A 20,000-nucleotide genomic window follows, 5' to 3' on the forward strand; every position below is an offset into this window, starting at 1 on the left:
TTTCTGTGGATTATGGCAGTCAATACTTTTCATTATAGCAGGTAACATAACAAGAGATGTTTCTCTTCCCGTGCCAGTAGAGTGATATTTGACTAATACCACAGCCTAGCATATACAGTCACGAAGCTTGAGTTGTGGAGAGTACTAGGAACAATAAACTGTGCCGGTACTATTTCGCATTGTCTGTGATGAGACGATAGTAGCAATCCTAGCAACTATCTATGGATGCATATTCCCTACGTATTGAGCTTCGTGACTGTATGTAATAGACTATACTAATACTATTTCGCGAATAATAATAAATAAATAATTAGTTAATAAAAAAGTAGCGCAGCCTGATTATAACATTATTCAATAAGGTATTTAAATTTCTAACGTACATAATACGCTACATATTTTCTTTGCCCAGCATGGTCTTGGCCTCCTGCAATATGAAATTCATGGTACACATTTGACAATAGCGGTAGAAATTATGATTAGTGAAACAGCAAAATTAAACAAATATTTGAGGTTATAACATTTTATTTTCAACTCGGTACTTTCAGTTATTGAATTATCGACAAGATAGGAGAACTCGTGTGATATTTGAATATTTATTTTATTGGGTTATTTTACGACGCTGTATCAACATCTATGTTATTTAGCGTCTGAATGAAATGAAGGTGATAATGCCGGTGAATTGAGTCCGGGGTCCAGCACCGAAAGTTACCCAGCATTTGCTCGTATTGGGTTGAGGGAAAACCCCGGAAAAAATCTCAATCAGGTAACTTTCCCCGACCGGGATTCGAACCCGGGCCACCTGGTTTCGCGGCCAGACGCGCTGACCGTTACTCCACAGGTGTGGACGATATTTGAATAAGATTATTTACCGAATATATTAATAAATAATTTATAACTTTCAGAGATTAAGATATTTAATACTTACATTTGTTACCATGGCCACCACGCAATATCACGGCCCACTGTACTGTTAAGGAAACAATGAAAATATCTAACATCTGAACATCAGGTGCGACAAGATAGGCCTATTAAATAAATGCGCATCAGGTGCGACAAGATTGCATTTGATAGTTTCCTTTGATTGGTTAAAACTCGATAGGTTCTTACACATTATCGGTGCATTAGTACATGAGCAAAATAGTATAATTTATACTGTGTATATACAGGGTGATTCAGATCACCCGTAACAGTAATTTATTTCGGAAACTAGAGCAAGAAAATTTTCGAGACAAAAATATTTATAACTAGACCACATGTGAATGTTCACTTAAGCTTGATTTCATCAATCAGCTCTAACAGGAAGTAGGGTCAGTGGCGTATCACTTTAAAATTTCAAATGAGAGTCGGGGTCAAATATGGTACCATTTGGTAGAGCTCTTCAAAACAAACAACTTTCATATGAAACGTTTTTATCAATTCGTACTCTGCCAGTCACTTGACCACGCCGAAGTATTAGGAGTCACTGACAGTGTTAGAAGAAGAGTACAGGTGTGTGCCGCTCAGAACGGCAGATAGTTTGAAAATTTATAAAAAATTAATGGAATTGTCCAGCCTTTCAGTAACATGTCAACATTAATTGCCTTGTTTGCATTTTCGTCTTTTAACATTTCTCAATATTGATGACATTGTCTTTTTGTACGTTTTCTCATTGAAAGAGTAGGAATTGATAAAAACGTTTTTTTATGAAAGTTGTTTGTTTTGAAGAGCTCTATCAAATGGTACCCTATTTGACCCGACTCCCATTTGAAAGTTTAAAGTGATACGCCACTGACCCTACTTCCTGTTAAGGCTGATTGATGAAATCAAGCTCAAGTGAAAGTTCACATGTGGTTTAGATATACATATTTTTGTCTCGAAAATTTTCATGCACTAGTTTCCGAAATAAATTACTGTTACTGGTGATCTGAATCACCCTGTATTTAAAAATATTTGCATCCTTACAGGCTGTACTATTTAGTTCCTTTCAAACTACTGTTCACTGAAATGTGGTCGGGATAAGTGCCAATTTATTTTGCATCACCCTGTATTACGAATTGATCTCTCAGTTTTTATATAGCTAGCATGCAAGTATTTCTGCGTGGTGCTGTATGTGTGTCAATAAATAGTTCGCTAGCAAGTAAGCTACACACATTTAATTCTAATCTGTTTGGTATGTGATCAAAGGGCCTCCTCGTTCAACCAATACAAATAGCCTGTATGTGCTAGTCGTCCTCACATAGGCGCAGTATATGATAAACCCATCAACTGCAGCGACGCATAATCTGCATGCGCATCTAGCTCTCTCTCTCTGCAACAGACTAAAATGGCCGTTTGCACATCTTTAATCGTTCACTTGTTTACTTGTCTATAACATATATTCGATTCCATGACCTTCCTCTGATAACATGTAGTTAGCTTGGGACTTTCACAATAAACAAAAGCGAAAGTGGTTACCATGGCAAAGATTATGTAGTGTGATAAAAATAATAATTCGATGTTTGGCCTTAAAGAGTTTAGCCACTTCTATATTTTGAAATTTTAATGAAATTATAGCAAGAAAAACATTCAATTTTTTATATATAAAATTGGGAATCGGTCTGTTTTACTTTATCTATTTCTGAAAGAGTTGCCAGCAGGGAAATTTAAGTGGTTTTACTCGAAGCATTGAGGGAACATATTCTCAGATAAATTGACAATTGACTTCTAGATAGTGAATATGAACAAACAAAATCCGCCCAATAGTTTAGTAGAAATCGCTGTACACAGACAGACTTAGTACTAAAATTATTATATTTCATGTACATCATTCCCTGATAAATTGACTCGTAGATACTGAATATGAACAAAATCCGCCCAATAGTTTAGTAGAAATCGCTGTATACAGACTAGTACTAAAATTATTATATTTCATGTACATCATTCCCTGATAAATTGTCTCGTACATATTGAATATGAAAAACAAAATCCGCCCAATAGTTTAGTAGAAATCGCTGTCCACAGACACACTAGTACTAAAATTATTATATTTCATGTACATCATTCCCTGATAAATTGTCTCGTAGATACTGAATATGAACAAAATCCGTCCAATAGTTTAGTAGAAATCGCTGTCCACAGACAGACTAGTACTAAAATTATTATATTTCATGTACATCATTCCCTGATAAATTGTCTCGTAGATACTGAATATGAACAAAATCCGTCCAATAGTTTAGTAGAAATCGCTGTCCACAGACAGACTAGTACTAAAATTATTATATTTCATGTACATCACTCCCTGATAAATTGACTCGTAGATACTGAATATGAACAAAATCCGTTCAATAGTTTAGTAGAAATCGCTGTACACAGACATACTAGTACTAAAATTATTATATTTCATGTACATCATTCCCTGATAAATTGACTCGTAGATACTGAAAATGAACAAAATCCGTTCAATAGTTTAGTAGAAATCGCTGTACACAGACTAGTACTAAAATTATTATATTTCATGTACATCATTCCATGATAAATTGACTCTTATATACTGAATATGAACAAATCCGTCCAACAGTTTAGTAGAAATCGCTGTACACAGACAGACTAGTACTAAAATTATTATATTTCATGTCCATCATTCCCTGATAAATTGACTTGTAGATACTGAAAATGAACAAAATCCGTCCAATAGTTTAGTAGAAATCGCTGTACACAGACAGACTAGTACTAAAATTATTATATTTCATGTACATCATTCCCTGACAAATTGACTCGTAGATACTGAAAATGAACAAAATCCGTCCAATAGTTTAGTAGAAATCGCTGTACACAGACAGACTAGTACTAAAATTATTATATTTCATGTCCATCATTCCCTGATAAATTGACTTGTAGATACTGAAAATGAACAAAATCCGTCCAATAGTTTAGTAGAAATCGCTGTACACAGACAGACTAGTACTAAAATTATTATATTTCATGTACATCATTCCCTGACAAATTGACTCGTAGATACTGAAAATGAACAAAATCCGTCCAATAGTTTAGTAGAAATCGCTGTACACAGACAGACTAGTACTAAAATTATTATATTTCATGTCCATCATTCCCTGATAAATTGACTTGTAGATACTGAAAATGAACAAAATCCGTCCAATAGTTTAATAGAAATCGCTGTACACAGACAGACTAGTACTAAAATTATTATATTTCATGTCCATCATTCCATGATAAATTGACTCTTATATACTGAATATGAACAAATCCGTCCAATAGTTTAGTAGAAATCGCTGTACACAGACAGACTAGTACTAAAATTATTATATTTCATGTACATCATTCCTTGATAAATTGACTGGTACATACTGAATAAAATAAGATCAATTTGTTATCGTCATCCTACATTTCGTTTGACTGTAGATTAATAGAAGATAATATTAGATCAATACTGATCAAATTTAGAATAAGAATACAGCGTGAAATAGCTTGTAAACGTAAGAGACAGGGAAAGGGGTTAAATGACACCTGACAAAATGGCTTTGCCCCTAACAGATGACAGTTTCTGAAGTCTGTTGTGTCAAATATCGCTAAATAAGTTGTAGTCTGTTTACTTACGGTGCTGCAGCCTGGGGGAAGCCTTCAGAACCTGAAACAACACATCAGAACGTGTTTTACTGGTCTGTAACAAAAAGGGCAACTAGTTGCTTAATTAGCATCGTTGCTATGGCAACGCGTGCACAAAGAAGCACGTGACCCTGTAGGTCAGGTTAAACAAAACACGGGTTATTATCTGCTTCAAACTTTGAAATTCATCATAACGCAAACCTAATTTGAAACAATAACACAGCTTCATGGTGCGGTGGATCTTCATGGAAGCGAGTTCAATACACGTTAGTGCTAGACCAGCGGTACAGTGGGATGTAGCCTAACGATGGAGCGTATGTTTTCAGGCTCGAATAAATCTCGGTGGAATATATGACGAGTAACTGTGAATTTTGAAATATAATCATTTTCTGTAATAATGTAATTAGAATTGTTGTGGAAAATATGAAATTAAACTATAAATATTAATATTTTATTTCACTGTCATTTGGACTTAATCACTGAGTTAATTCGCCTGACAATTTTAATTGGTAAGACATTTGCTGCTTTCACTTTGTTATAATTTCGTTTTATTTTTATTTTAGTAGGTTATTTTACGACGATTTATCAACATCTTAGGTTATTTTATCGTCTGAATGAGATGAAGGTGATAATGCCGGTGAAATGAGTCTGGGGTACAGCACCGAAAGTTACCCAGCATTTGCTCATATTGGGTTGAGGGAAAACCCCGGAAAAAACCTCAACCAAGTAACTTGCCCCGACCCGGAATCGAACCTGGGCCACCTAGTTTCGCGGCCAGACGCGCTAACCGTTAATCCACAGGTGTGGAATATTATTTCGTAATTTTTAAAATATATTTATCAGTTCTATTGCCGAGAAGATATCCTTGCTTTTTTAAGAATTCACTTCTCTTCTTCTTTTGATAATAATAATAATAATAATAATAATAATAATAATAATAATAATAATAATAATAATAATATTGTGACGCTACAACAATTAAGAGAAAAACAGTTCAGCCGAATTCTAAACTCACGTTCACATGTCTGAGCAGAGGTGAACAATCATCCAACTTATACAGGGGGTAACATATGGTTAATTCCTTTCCCTATTGTTATAGCTGACTTAAGAAATTTCATGAGACATTTTTTCCCTTCACGTGGACTCGAACCAACCCTCATTCCATACCCCAGCCCAAGGCACGGCTAGTCTCTAACTTCTATTAGTGATTTGAAACAAAAATATACCATAAACCAGATAGAACGTACAGTATGAATACTGTAATACATTGCAAGCGACTAAATTAACTCATGTTTTTAAAATGCCAGATTATTTTAGAAACACAAGCTTACTCTTTTCTTTTTCATTCATTGTTAACTCTCTAGTTTTTCTTAGGGCTTTCTGTGCTAAGTGTTGGCGTTACATGTTAACAATGTGAGGTTCAGGTTTGTGCCCAGCGCATGTCCCGATATACTGTACTCGTATTTTATATTTTTGAAGACTGTTTTTAATAATTTTATTAATAACCCGGCACACTCGCATTCACACCCACATTCATATAAATTTCCAGACTTTAGACACCCAGAAAATTTATGTTCTTCAAGAAAAATTCTCCGAGAGCCGGGTGCAGGAATCAAACCAGGGACCTCCACATCTGTAAGCCAGCATGCTTCCACTAGACCACGCAGGCAGTCATAATGTTAGTGAAAACACGCTTGTTTTCATAAAGCAATGAAGTTCGTAGCCGTTCAATTATTTTTTTTTTCCTTTTTGGGTTTGTAACCATGGTAACAGATTTGTCCATGGACATTAAAAAAATGAGTTTCAGAGACGCGAATGAAAGGTGTGCCTAGCGTGACGTTAAATTTGAATCAGTTCGAATCTGGTAGAGCGGAATGTTAAGCCATTATCTTATGAGCGGCAATACATCAAATGTAAAAAAAAATCGAATGATGCAATCAACAAATTAAATGGATGGAAATGTAATACAATGTGCGTAGCACAACTGAATTTTCCGATCACTTGTTTGGACGACACATATTGATTTACATCGGACCCATTAACAAAAGATGAATAATACATCAGAAATATAAATATTAGTGCTGTTGATCGATCAACATAATTAATCGATTAACTATTTCAATTTAATCGATTAATCGAGATTAATCGAGTTTTCGTCGAGTTAAAAATGTTTTAATATACTGTAATACACAATTATTGTTAAATTTAACTTGTGTTCGGTGATAAGCATAAGTATTAAATGTTGTATATCTGTATATATTGTATTTTTATATTACAAAACAACTATTTTAATTATTTACTAACATATTTATTATGAGGCTTATAATTTATTGTGTCAATTTCTCCGGGAATTTTTGAGACAAACATAAATAACAGAAAGTATGAAGACTCACCTAGTTAATACTGCTTCCTCCATGATTTTAAACATGTGAGTGCATTCACATGCTCCGAATTAAGTGCCGCTCTACGTTTAGTAACAATGTTCCCTGCATCACTAAACACGAACAATTTTTTTTTGTATCAAGCACTTCTCCACGATCGTTCAATTTAAATCCAAACGTTTCACCGAGTTTACCTCTCAGATTCTCATATGACATAATGGAGTTTACAATTTTCACAAACCACAGAAAACTGATTTTTTTCTTTATCAAACTAAACACACGACCTTCATATACAAACTCAGTACAGAAACTGCAACAATACAGCGATCGAAACAGAAGACTGGCCCCTATTGTAATCGAATTACCAGATTTTAGAAAGAGAAGTGTAGACATGGCTATTTTATAAGGGATGAGGGGGACGAATCCCAGAAAAATATATATTTCATATGCTAGGAAGAAGAGCTGACAACAAGGTGGAAGTTTTCTTGGAAAACCATAAAACTTAATAAGGGTTTCGCATTGTGTTTCAACTTTCAATAGAGGTAGACTAGGTCACTGTCCTCATATCTCCATCTCTTTCTGAAGTGTTTGTGCAAAGATTTTCCCTACTCTACCTGACTTACAGTAAGAAAATAACAGTACTATTGTGCTTTTAAGTAAGCAAATTCCGAGAGAGAAATATTGTCAGAAATTTTAGTATGGGTTTGTATTAACAAAATAATAATTAATATCAACTACAACCGATTAATTTTAATCGACTCGATTATTCGATTAAATATTTTTGATGGAGTGATTTTTTTTTATTTTATTGGGTTATTTTACGACGCTTTATCAACATCTAAGGTTATTTAGCGTCTGAATGAGATGAAGGTGATAATGCCGGTGAAATGAGTCCGGGGTCCAACACCGAAAGTTACCCAGCATTTGCTCATATTGGGTTGAGGGAAAACCCCGGAAAAACCTCAACCAGGTAACTTGCCCCAACCGGGAATCGAACCCGGGCCACCTGGGTTCGCGGCTAGACGTGCTAACCGTTACTCCACAGGTGTGGACTTGATCGATTGATCTTACAACAGAAACTGATCGATTAATCAATTAGATCAATCGATTAAATCCCACAACACCAATAAAAATAGCTAAGTAAAGATGATTCTATGAAAGTGCATGGAGACCGTGGAGTTACAGCTTTACGTTTTGATAATCTCGGCGCTAGAAAGAGCTGTCGTGCTTCTTTTCCTTTCATGTGGAAGCTATTACGTCACGGCCATTTTCGGCCTTCTCCTTTAAAATTCTCTGAAATTTCTTCAGGGGAACAGCGAAACTCTGAGTGAGACAGATGGCCAACAGGCTTGGAGCTTACATATTCAGTTCTTCTCAGCTCCAGCCTCCTTTACAAGAACATATTTACTCGTCCCTTTTAAATGTTTCTCATCCCACATTCTCCATTGACACTGACTGCAATACACAGGGTGATTCACGACTAATGTCCCGCGCTTCAGAAATCAGTTCTACAGGCCATTTTGAGCATAAAATTTCATATGAACACGAGTCCGATTATTATTAGTTTGCAAGTTATTCGTAAGAATCCAAACGTCACACTGTGAATCAGGCTTTGGAGTTGCTTGCATCGTAACATTGAAACGTGAACTAAACGGAGGGTTGTGCTGTAACGTGAAATACGGAGGTGAAGGGGAAGATATATCAACTGCGATTATCGGATTATCGGGGACAGTCGTGACGAGGTACAGAATCCTAAGCGCCGTTCACATCCGTGCGACCAAATGGATTGAAATAGAAGGAGGGATATTTGAGAATCTGCTTCCGAACTGAGGTGGTATGTTTATTTTATGATTAATATAGTTTTTTGAAGTAATATTTTTGTGTATTTTAAGTGAATAACTTTTAATTCCACTCAAAACCCACTGCTACTTTTGTAGAATTGAATCAGCTATGATAAGAGCCATGTTCATATTATGGCATTTTATGCTCAAAATGGCCTCTAGAACTGTTTTCTAAAATGCGGGTCATTATTCGTGATTTGATCCTGGTTGAATGGAAGAGAAGGCCTGATGGTCTTAACTCTGCCAGGGAAAATGAAACTATTATTATTATTATTATTATTATTATTATTATTATTATTATTATTATTATTATTATTATTATTACTATTATTATTCGTGAATCACCATGTATATTACTGAGACAGACCACGAATCATCTGGCATGTTACACAAAAAAATAGTAATGTGCGTTACAAGAGCGGTATGTTGAAGTTTTCATGTTCGAGGAAAAGTTTGAAAAAGCGAAACGTAGTTGAGCTTCTTTAATTTCCGAGAATTCAAAGAAAACATACCGCTCGTGTATCGTACATTATTTTGTGCCAGGTCGTTTATTACATACCTGAAAGAGGAATTTCTAATTAGTTGCAATGAAATCTCCATCTTGGTTTCTGTTCAATGACAGCAAATTTGTAAAACAAAAATATCTATCTTCAACATTGTTGCTTTATAATGTTTTCTGTGTTTACTATACTCCAGCAGGCCGTGATATACGTCTGTCTTTTTTTCCCCCCAGGCCATAAATGCGAACTTAAAACAAACGGTAAGGTTATGTAATGATTTATTTTTCATTTTAATATTTTAACAATATTATTTATATAACATATTGCAGTAATAACATCGGCATCTGGAATCTTGTTGATTTTTTCACGGCTTCCTTAATGTTACTTGCATCACGAATCCAGTAAATTTAGTGGAGTTGAAGAGTTTACTTAATTTTTGCAAATATTTAAAAACAATAATTAACAGTGCAATTTAGGTGAAATTGCAGCCGTAAGTTTCAAATTTATAATTATTACTATATTGGACGTCTCTAAAAATAATATGTTAAAAGCCTAAAGCAGTAAAATCAATATGTCACTTAAGCGGTAAGAAGAGGGAAATTGTTATGTGTATTAGGTTGGGAATACTGAATGTGGAATTTTAGACTTACCGCGGATTGGTTTTGTGCGGAACCCAAGCAAATACGCACGATCTCGCACAATAGCAATATGCGTTACAAGAGCGGTATGGTGACGTTTTCATGATCGAGGAAAAGATTGAAAAAGCGAAACGTAGTTGAGCTTTTTTAATTTCCGAGAACATGAAAACAAACATACCGCTCGTGTATCGTACATTATTTTGTGCGAAGATCGTTTATTACATACCTGAAAGAGGAATTTCTAATTAGTTGCAATGAAATCTCCATGTTGGTTTCTGTTTAATGACGGCAACTTCGGAAACCAAAATATCTATCTTCAACATTGTTGCTATAAAATGTTTTCTGTGTTTACTATACTCCAGCAGGCCGTGATATACGTCTGTCTTTTTTCCCCCCCAGTCTATAAATGCGAACTTAAAACAAACGGTAAGGTTATGTAATGATTTATTGTTTCATTTTAATATTTTAGCAATATTATTTATATAACATATTGCAGTAATAACATCGGCATCTGGAATCTTGTTGATTTTTTCACGGCTTCCTTAATGTTACCTGTATCAGGAATGCAATAAGTTTCGTGGAGTAGTAGACTTTACTTAATTTTTGCAAATATTTGAAAACAATAATTAACATTGCAATTTAGGTGAAATTGCAGTGGTAAGTTTTCAATTTATAATTATTACTATGTTAAACGTCTCTAAAAATAATATGTTAAAAGCCTAAAGCAGTAAAATGAATATGGCGCTTAAGCGGTAAGAAGAGGGAAATTATTGTTGTGTGTGTTACGTTGGGAATACTGAATGTGGTATTTCACACTTACCGCGTATTGGTTCTGTGCTGAAAACAAGCAAATACGCACCATCTCGCACAAATATATTTTTCGTTGCCTTATTCCGTTACCTACTTACGTCATCCGACCTTTTCTACTGCTCCTTCGATATAAATGTATTTAGTTAAAAAACAAATGCCAGCACAACATCGGGTGCGGACCTATGAGAAAACACGGATTGACATTGAGAATGTAAAGAAGTCCGTGCTCAAGGGAAGACTGGAATCATATCCGTATTGTGGAAACCTCCTTTTCATCCCTGAGAGCACCCCTGTTCGATTTCACACGTAATATTCACTGCGTTATCATTAAAGTGATGACCTAAAGGTCAAGATCACTAGAAAAACCCCCTCTGTGTGCCCACACGTCCTTCCCAATTACAGCACTGGATGTTTTATTGAAGTTCCCAAACATGAAAAACAACAAAATCACGGATGGAAAGTTACGTAGAACGAAATGACACGTAATACAAACGCACCGCAATTTTATTGTCATGTGGATACAGACCGTGTGTAAATCCACATCTTGTTTTGTTTGTTATGCAGGATTCGGAGATTTCCTGTGGGAACGAGAGAATGACAAACTAACAAATGAAATGCTTGGTAACAGCTGTGAAATGAAGTCTCTGGTGTGGATTGCTACATGGATTTCGAAAACTCATCATATTGCTTTCGAAATACGATCGACATTATCAACATCATCAAAGTAAATTCACCTGTAATTTCTAAAAATGATGAAGATTATGTTCGTAAAAGTGTGGTGTACAATGTACATTATTACCCCATGAATGATGTCCCGGCTGATATGTAGAGTAGAGGGGGGGAAAAAAAAAAAAAAAAAAACCGGACCGACCCTTGTAGGTGAAATCAGAGCACGATAAACTGGTAACCAAGACTTTCGTGGTTCGAATCCTGCCTGAGAAGGAAACTTTTTTTTTGTTCCTTATTCAAATTTATTCCCAATACTTTTCGATTGCAGCGATATTTTACTACTTAATTAACTTATTCTCATAACATGAATTTTACCAGCAATCGAAAAGTATTGGGAATAAATGTCGATCTTTCATTAGTTAAATATTACACGTAACACAAATAAATTACAAATTTAACATTCATATCTACATTTTAGCCCTTATTATTCTGAGCTTACATCTGTAGTATTCATTGTGGTAATAAGATTTAGCATTCATCTTTCCAAACCGCTTTGTTCATTATGGCAGGTTTTAGACGGCCATGAAATCGTGATCATGAATAAAACAGATTGTAATTCCATGGATTCTTATTTCTTAATGGTTCTGAGTTTAGACGGTCGTGAAATCGTGATCTTATAACCTCTACAACTTGAAATATTTATTTAATGTGAATTTGTGCTATCGTAGAAAAAACACTGCGCCAAAAAGAGAACCTTTACGAATTTATAAAATCAATTTACTATAGTATTTAATCATAGTAATAATCTAGGCCCAAAAATATATAACAAATTTATATTTAAATATTCTAATCTTGTCAATTCTAATAGTTTTAGTATTAAATTTAAAAATGTAAGTATAGATTTTCTAAAAATTGAAAAATTGTAAATTTAAATTTATATATTCTTGTTCCGAAGTAGACATAAGACAAATTGTATTATATACTTCTTAATTTCAATTCAGGAATACGCCCCTGAGCACGAGTTCTACTCTTTCAGGGGCGAGCTAAAGTTTTTCTGTATATAGCCTATATATATATATATATATATATATATATATATATTACGTTACAATTATTAGCAAAATAAATAAATAAATAAATATATAAGTAAATAAATAAATAAGTAAATAAATAAATAATATCACTCAATAAAAGAATTGTATTCCAATGGATACCATCCCATTGTGGAATCCTGGGAAACGAGAATGCGGATGCTTTAGTAAAGAAGGGCAGCACTGCTACTTACAGACCTGTTACTAAATCTACGTATTACTCTGTGAAAAGATTTATTAAATCTACATACTTAGACTTCAACAAACAAAATTTGATAACTCAATCCCAAGGGAAAAAATGGAACTCCCTGCATCAAAATCCACAGTTAATTCCCGATTTACCACGCAAATCGTCTGTAGCTGCATTTAGATTGGCAACAGGCCATAATTGTTTGGCCAAACACCTGCATAGAATTGGAACATATCAGTCCCCTAACTGCCCATTGTGCAACTCAAACCAAGAAATGGATTCGGAACACCTCAAAATCTGTGCTTCTGTGGCTGGTCATGATAATATCTTTGAAAAATATTGGAGTGCAAGAGGTCAAATGACTTTATTGTCAAACGCCTGGCATTAGAAAACAACAACAACAACAACAACAACAACAATATAAATAAATAAGAAAATAAATAAACAAATAAATATATAAAAATAAATAAATAAATAAATAAATAAATAAATAAATAAATAAATAAAATAAATATCCATTGAGGAATAGAAAAATACCACTCTATACTTTACACTAAGTTTCTACTGTTATCAGTAATATATTACACTGTATGTCCCTGTTCACAAAATAAATACATCATTTTTAACATTTGTATTGTAAATTACGTAATTGAGAAACACAAAAATATAAAGACCCGAGCTTGAAAGCTGCATAAGCCTTATGCCACTCTTGCTGGCACCTCCTCAATTGCTAATGCAGACATCTTGACCCCCGCCGCGGTTGCTAATACTTGTTCTGTCTTCTAAAATTCTCATATTTCATTCCTCGACATTCGTCTGAATGATTCATGCCAGCTCACTTGATTCATTTAGACCGCACTTTTTAAAAGCGAGCTTTTGTGCTTTCTTTCCAAAGGGAATTCTGAAACGCTTTGACGTAAAGAAACGCTTATTACAAGTTAATAATCCGCAACCAGGGCTGTCCAAACCAAGCTCAGTTTTGTATTCTTCCTTTTCGTAATCTACTGTGTAATTTTGTTTCTCTTACCGTTACAAAATACACGCTACAGATTATCTTGATCTTGAATTCTGATGACGTGTCATCTTCCTATTGGTGAGTCAAACGCAAAAAAAAAAAAAAAAAATGTTTAATAAAATTTTGTTCACTTGTGCTTCCTTTTCAAGATAAAAATTGTTTTATATGAAACATTTCATAAAATATTTTGAGAAAGCCATTGCTTTAATTCCCAATATGCTCAGTGAATTTAAGAGAGCAGTGAATTATGATGACTATTGCACTTTTACTACGTCACACCACTTTTGACCAATAAAACGGTACGAAAGGACGTCTTTCAACCAATCACGGCTGCTTATCGCACAATTTTATCGCGTCCCTAGCATTTGTTTCTTTGTTTGCCAACATTTCAAACTGCACTGGTCTGGACGTTGAAAAAACAGAAAATTACAAACCACTCCAGTCGATGCACAGCACTTTCAAATATGACTAGCATTGGCATTCAAGAACAAGAATTCATAAAGATCACTGGTCATAGCTATGCATCTTCCCTGAAACCCTATTTACAAATAAATGAAGAGCACCATTCGGAAATCCTGAATAAGTTGAGGGATACACCATGTACATCAACGAGTTCCACTTCTATTACGCACACGTCCAATATAATATCAATTGAACCACCAACCACATTCAAATTTGAACATTGTACATTCAATAATTATTCCTTTTAAAATTATTCATGTTTATTTTTTATGTCATCGTCGTTAATTAAAACTTTTCTAACACTTGTGTATATTAGTTAGGTTATGTTATAGCTTCTGCTATATGGTATTCTGGATAGTCACGTATCAGAGATTGTTTAATATTAAGATTTATTGAAAATCATCTGTCAAGTGACGTTGATTACTGGGATTCGGATAATTGAAGTTTTAATAATAAAAATGAAACTGAATCAACAAAGCCTTCTTGACTAGTAACATTGCCATCGTGTATACGTGTAGATCGAGAACTTGACGAGAAGGCATTGCTCACTGCTGCCATCTAGCATGCATCTAGCATAATATTTGTAATGTTGAGATGGTACAATAATACATCTGAAGACAGTTGTATTTTCGTAAGTCAATTAATATTTTATTGTATTGGAGTACTTTGTTACTTCTAATCTTTATATAATTTCTTCTAATCGTGTAACAGTCAATTAAATCCCACTCGAGTTTTGATTTTCTCTAGATAAATCAAAACCTCTAGTGAGATTACTGTTGATACTCGATTGAAAGAATTTTAGTTTTATCCTTTTAATGTGTAGAAATTTGATACGAACAAATGTAACTTTTCCTTCTGCAAGGAATTTTGTGCGAGATCGTGCGTATTTGCTTGGTTTCCGCACAAAATCAATCCGCGGAAAGTCTAAAATTCCACATTCAGTATTCCCAACCTAACACACATAACAATTTCCCTCTTCGTACCGCTTAAGTGACATATTCATTTTACTGCTTTAGGCTTTTAACATATTATTTTTAGAGACGTTCAATATAGTAACAATTATAAATTGGAAACTTACCACTGCAATTTCACCTAAATTGCACTGTTAATTATTGTTTTTAATTATTTGCAAAAATTAAGTAAACTCTACAACTCCACTAAAGTTACTGCATTCGTGATCCAAGTAACATTAAGGAAGCCGTGAAAAAATCAACAAGATTCCAGATTCATCATAGACTGGGGGAAAAAAAAGACAGACGACGTATATCACGGTCTGCTGGAGTGTAGTAAACACAGAAAACATTTTAAAGCAACAATGTTGAAGATAGATATTTTTGTTTTGCAAATTTGCCGTCATTGAACAGAAACCAACATGGAGATTTCATTGCAACTAATTAGAAATCCGTATTTCAGGTATGTAATAAACGACGTTCGCACAAAATAATGTACGATACACGAGCGGTATATTTGTTTTCATGTTCTTGGAAATTAAAAAAAGCTTAACTACGTTTCGCTTTTTCAATCTTTTTCTCGAACATGAAAACGTCAACATACCGCTCTTGTAACGCATAATACTATTGTGTGAGATCGTGCGTATTTGCTTGTTTTCCGCACAAAACCAATCCGCGATAAGTCTAAAATTCCACATTCAGTATTCCCAACGTAACACACATAACAATTTCCCTCTTCTTATCGCTTAAGTGACATATTCATTTTACTGCTTTAGGCTTCTAACATATTATTTTTAGAGAAGTTCAATATAGTAATAATTATAAATTGGAAACTTATGACTGCAATTTCATCTAAATTGCACTTTAATTATTGTTTTTAAATATTTGCAAAAATTAAGTAAATTCTACAACTCCACTAAAGCTACTGCATCTCCTTGACCGGCAAAATTAAACTTGCCGAGGTTATTACTGCAGTTTGTTATATAAATAATATTGTAATAGTAATATGCGTTACAAGAGCGGTATGCTTACGTTTTCATGATCGAGGAAAAGATTGAAAAAGCGAAACGTAGTTAAGCTTTTTTTAATTTCCGAGAACATGAAAACAAACATACCGCTCGTGTATCCTACATTATTTTGTGCGAAGGTCGTTTATTACATACCTGAAATACGAATTTCTAATTAGTTGCAATGAAATCTCCATGTTGGTTTCTGTTCAATGACGGCAAATTTGCAAAACAAAAATATCTATCTTCAACATTGTTGCTTTAAAATGTTTTCTGTGTTTACTATACTCCAGCAGGCCGTGATATACGTCTGTCTTTTTTTCCCCCCAGTCCATAAATGCGAACTTAAAACAAACGGTAAGGTTATGTAATGATTTATTTTTCATTTTAATATTTTAACAACATTATTTATATAACATATTGCAGTAATAACATCGGCATCTGGAATCTTGTTGATTTTTTTCACGGCTTCCTTAATGTTACTTGTATCAGGAATGCAATAAGTTTCGTGGAGTAGTAGACTTTACTTAAATTTTGCAAATATTTAAAAACAATAATTAACATTGCAATTTAGGTGAAATTGCAGTGGTAAGTTTCCAATTTATAATTATTACTATGTTAAACGTCTGTAAAAATAATATGTTAAAAGCCTAAAGCAGTAAAATGAATGTCGCCCTTAAGCGGTAAGAAGAGGGAAATTGTTATGTGTATTACGTTGGGAATACTGAATGTGGTATTTCACACTTACCGCGTATTGGTTCTGTGCGGAAAACAAGCAAATACGCACGATCTCGCACAAAAATAATAAAATGAAAAATAAATCATTACATAACCTTACCGTTTGTTTTAAGTTCTCATTTATAGACTGGGGGGGGGGGGGGGAAAGACAGACGTACAGTATATCACGGCCTGCTGGAGTATAGTAAACACAGAAAACATTTTAAAGCAACAATGTTGAAGATAGATATTTTTGGTTTTCAAATTTGCCGTCATTGAACAGAAACCAAGATGGAGATTTCATTCCAACTAATTTGAAATTCCTCTTTCAGGTATGTAATAAACGATCTTCGTACAAAATAATGTACGGTACACGAGCGATATGTTTTCTTTCAATTCTCGGAAATTAAAAAAGTCAACTACGTTTCGCTTTTTCAAACTTTTCCTCCAACATGAAAACTTCAACATACCGCTCTTGTAACGCATATTACCATTACAATGTTATATTAAATTTGTTCGGATCGAATTTCTGAAATTTCAGTTTTAGTGTGGGAAGTTCAAGACCACTGGTTATTGAGTTTTCTGTTTGTATCATTTCACCCTGAACCCTACTCTACAATTTCAAATTGCACCCTGAATTCAGACATACCATTTTAAAGGGGATTTTTTTATTTATTTAGGGACGCTGTACTAACTACTACGTTATTTAGTGATATCGAGATGGTATTTGGAGAGATTAGGCCATAGATTACCTGACATTCGCCTTACGGTTGGGAAAACCTCGGAAAAAATCCAACCAAGTGGGGATCGAACCCGCGCCCTATTCACAGAGAGCCTTACCTGGAAGCTAGATCTGCATAATACACGTCACTGTTCGTTAACAGAAAACCACAATTTAAGTCACACAGAGTTAGTGTGCACTCAGTGTTGGTTGCTTAACGGTTGTCAGCCCACTTTGAGGTCTGTGGATTTTTTATTAGGTTATTTTACGACGCTTTATCAACATCTTTGGTTATTTAGCGTCTGAATGAGATAAAGGTGATAATGCCGGTGAAATGAGTCCGGGGTCCAGCACCGAAAGTTACCCAGCATTTGCTCATATTGGGTTGAGGGAAAAACCCGGAAAAAACCTCACCCAAGTAACTTGCCCCGACCGGGAATCAAACCCGGGCCACCTGGTTTCGAGGCCAGACGCGCTGACCGTTACTCCACAGGTGTGGACGAGGTCTGTGGATATAGAGGGAAAGATTGGGTCGGTGTCGGGTAGAGTTCCTGGGTAGCTCGGTTGTTAAGAGCATTGCTACGTTTAACCAAAGGTCCCGGGTTCGATTATTCAATTATTCAAATCATCTTGACAGGTATCCTTATCTGAAAGCTGGATTTGCAGTTTCAGCATTATTCTTTCTTCACCCACTCTACCTATCTTATTCTGTCTGTCAATTTCATAGGCTCCATTCTTCTACATATCCACATTTCAAATGTGTTGAGAGTTAAAGCTCCAATAAATACGTCCACACAATTCAGCAAGAATTCCTTATTTGTAGATGGATTTAAGGAACCCGCAGGTTCATTGCCGCTTTCACATAAGCCCGCCATTGGTCCCTATCCTGAGCAAGGTTAATCCAGTCTCTATCATCATATCCCACCTCCCTCAAATCCATTTTAATATTATCCTCCCATCTACGTCTCGGACTCCCCAAAGGTATTTTTCCCTCTGGTCTCTCAACTAACACTCTATATGCATTTCTGGATTCGCCCATACGTGCTTCATGCCCTGCCCATCTCAAACGTCTGGATTTTATGTTCCTAATTACGTCAGGTGAAGAATAGAAGGCGTGCAGTTCTGTGTTGTGTAACTTTCTCCATTCTCCTGTACCTTCATCCCTCTTAGCCCCAAATATTTTTCTAAGAACCTTATTGTCAAACATCCTTAATCACTGTTCCTCTCTCAAAGTGAGAGTCCAAGTTTCACAACCATACAGAACAAACTGTAATATAACTGTTTTATAAATTCTAATTTTCAGATTTTTTGACAGGAGACTGCATGAGAAAAGCTTTTCAACCGAATAATAACAGGCATTTCTCATATTTATTTCCATTTCGTACAATATTCTGGTCACGAGACACAATCACATACTTTATCTTTTCGGAATTTACTTCAAAACCTATCGCTTTATTTGCTTCAACTAGAATTTCTGTGTTTTTCCTAATCGTTTGTGGATTTTCTCCTAACATATTCACGTCATCCGCATAGACAAGAAGCTGATGTAACCCGTTCAATTCCAAACCCTCTCTGTTATCCTGAACTTTCCTAATGGCATATTCTAGAGCGAAGTTAAAAAGTAAAGGTGATAGTGCATCTCCCTGCTTTAGCCCGCAGTGAATTGGAAAAGCATCAGTTAGAAACTGGTCTATACGGACTCTGCTGTAAGTTTCACTGAGACACATTTTAATTAATCGAACTAGTTTCTTGGGAATACCAAATTCAATAAGAATATTATATAGAACTTCTCTCTTAACCGAGTCATATGCCTTTCTGAAATCTATGAATAACTGAGCCGGAATATGAAGTTCAATATTGACCTCAAAATAGTTTTGTAATTTGAAGTGTTTCTTTCACATTTAGTACGTTTTTCTGTTTTTTTTTAACTACCCTCTTGGCTTACTGAGTCAATTTAGGGTTAATAACACGAAGAAAATTAAAAATGATTGAGGAATGACGTCACATAATCGGGAGTCGAATGTCTGACTCTTTATTTAGAAGACGTCATAAAGCTGGCTTGAACACACACGGGCCTTGAATACGCGAATAAGCAAAAGGCAGACTGAGGGAAAAAATATTCATTTTTAAATTAAAGATGAAAAGTTGGAACGATAAATAATATTGCGAGAATAGCCGATGGAGTCAGCTGCTGCGAGGAGAAGCGAAGTTGGACTGGCAACTCGGACATCTGGCAGCGATTTAATTTTAATTAAACGAGGAATAAATTCTATTCATTGCAGCTACACTTTGCAGATATGAGTTCACAAAAAAGACATCAAATTAATTAGATAATGACAAAGGATTTCGAACAGGAGGAAAAAAACCTACTCCGTGTATAATTGTCTCACATAACACGTCAAATAAACCAGATTGTTCTCTTAA

At 34.8% G+C, this 20,000-nt stretch overlaps 1 protein-coding gene across 3 annotated transcripts in view; it reads right to left on the minus strand.

Annotated features, from left to right (window-relative positions):
- Nucleotides 1-20,000, minus strand: part of SPR (Sex peptide receptor) — a 1,638,905-nt gene that overhangs the window by 182,154 nt on the left and 1,436,751 nt on the right. For all 3 annotated transcript variants that reach the window (XR_011335343.1, XM_069842364.1, XM_069842363.1), the window contains one exon: nt 4,576-4,606. The gene's annotated coding sequence lies outside the window, so the exon portion shown is untranslated. The remainder of the gene's footprint in view (nt 1-4,575; nt 4,607-20,000) is intronic.

The sequence above is a fragment of the Periplaneta americana genome, chromosome 12 (genome assembly GCF_040183065.1).
Source record: "Periplaneta americana isolate PAMFEO1 chromosome 12, P.americana_PAMFEO1_priV1, whole genome shotgun sequence".
Taxonomy (NCBI): Eukaryota; Metazoa; Arthropoda; class Insecta; order Blattodea; family Blattidae; genus Periplaneta; species Periplaneta americana.